At 38.5% G+C, this 1,958-nt stretch overlaps 1 non-coding gene and 1 pseudogene across 1 annotated transcript; one reads left to right on the top strand and one right to left on the bottom strand.

Moving 5' to 3' along the window:
* LOC103601080 overlaps nt 1-1,958 on the top strand; it is a 46,806-nt pseudogene that overhangs the window by 16,521 nt on the left and 28,327 nt on the right.
* On the bottom strand, nt 1,188-1,261 carry TRNAI-GAU. The gene has a single exon. It is a non-coding gene; the product is annotated as a tRNA-Ile (tRNA).

Here is a 1,958-nt window from a genome sequence, read left to right as displayed (position 1 = left end):
TTTTTTTTTTTTTTTTTTTTTTTTTTTTTTTTGAGATGGGTAAGGGGATCACAACCCTTGGCTTGGTGTCGCTCACACCGAGCTAAACCAGTGAGCAAACCAGCCATCCCTATATAGGATCTGAACCCACGGTGGGAGCGCCACTGCGCTCCCAGCGCCGCACTCTCCCGAGTGAGCCACGGGGTGAGCCACGGGGTCGGCCCAGTTGGAAGAATTTTATTTTATTTTACTTATTTATTTATTTTATCCTTTTTGAGCCCGGCCACACCGCGCTCAGCCAGTGAGCGCTGTGAGCGCACCGGTCATCCCTATATAGGATCCGAACCCGCGGCGAGAGCGCTGCTGCACTCCCAGCACCGCACTCTCCCAAGTGCGCCACAGGCTCACCTGGAAGAATTTTAAAAGAGGACTTAGGTCTTTCCAGAAAGCACAGACTCCAAGCCACGCCTGTGTCTGCAATTGCTCTCCCTGCATTTTCCTTTCTTTTTCTTTTCTTTCTTTCTTTTTCTTTTTTTTTTTTTTTTTTTTTTTTTTTTTTTTCGTGGCGGGGACATACAGGGATTGAACGCTGGACTATCAGCACTACGCTCTGCATCTTCCTTTCTAACCGCCACCTATAGACAACCAGCTTCAGCTCCCACTTGTGGCATTACAGCCCGCATGTGATCTTCATTCCTGAATGCTTCAGTACATAAGTCTTGCTTCACCAGCACCCACAATTATGTAAAGCCAATCAGTCTCAATTTTAGTCCCTCTCTCTCTCTCTCTCTCTCTACACACACACACACACACACACTAATTTACATATGCATGTATATATACAAACACATATGTGTATACATTCATGTGTATGTGTGTCTCCTACTGGCTTGGTTCTGCTTCTTTGATGCATATGCTTGGATTAGAAAAGAGAAAAGGCTGAAATTCAGTGACATTTATAGAAGGTGGAAAATAAACAGCAAAATAAACCCTAGGAAAATCGAAGATAAAAAATATATTAGAAAACAAATATACAGTAGAAAGGATCTACAAAGCCTGAAGTTGGTTAATTGACAAGACTAATTAAATCAACAAACCTTTGTAGAGGGAGTAGAAATTAAACTGATAATAAACAATATTATGAACAAATCTATGTCAGTAGGTTTTGGTGATTTGGGGTTTTTTTGATTTGTTTTGTTTTTGGTGGCTGGCCAGTATGGGAATCAAACTCTGGACCTTGGTGTCATCAGCACCACACTCTAACCAACTGAGCTAACCAGCCAGCCTCCAGCCAATAGGTTTTAAAACTTATAACACATGTATAAATTACTAGTAAAGTATACCTTTATTTAAGTCAACAATACATAAACAACCTGAATAATTCTTTAGCCAGTAGAGAAACTGAATCCATTAAAAAAAAAAAAAACTTCTCACAATGAAATCATCAAACCTAAATAATACTAGCAAACCAAATGCAACAGCATATTGCATAAGGTCATTAACTATGATGAAGTGGGATTTGTCTCAGGGATGCAAGGATGGTTAAACATATGCAAATCAATAAATGTGATATACCACATTAACGGAAATAAAGACAGAAACCATATGATTATTTCAATTGAGGCAGAAAAAACATTTAACAAAATTCAGCATTTCCTTTATAATAAAAACTCTTAGCAAACTAGGTATTGAAGGTATGTACCTCGATACAGTAAAGTCTATATATGACAAACCCACAGCTAACATTATACTGAATTAGAGAAAGCTGAAACTTTCTCTCTTAGATCACAAACAAGATGAGGATGCCCACTTTCACCACTTCTATTTAATGTAGTACTAGAAGCCCTAGCCAGAGTAATTAGATAAGAGAAAGAAATTAAAGTCATCCAAATTGGAAAGAAGGAAGAAGTCAAACTGTCCCTGTTTACAGATGATATGCTTTTTTTTTTTTTTTTTTTTTTTTTTTTTTTCCCCCCCCC

The sequence above is a fragment of the Galeopterus variegatus genome, unplaced genomic scaffold (assembly GCF_000696425.1).
Source record: "Galeopterus variegatus unplaced genomic scaffold, G_variegatus-3.0.2 Scaffold3578, whole genome shotgun sequence".
NCBI lineage: Eukaryota > Metazoa > Chordata > Mammalia > Dermoptera > Cynocephalidae > Galeopterus > Galeopterus variegatus.
This window is presented reverse-complemented; position numbering and strand designations above follow the sequence as displayed.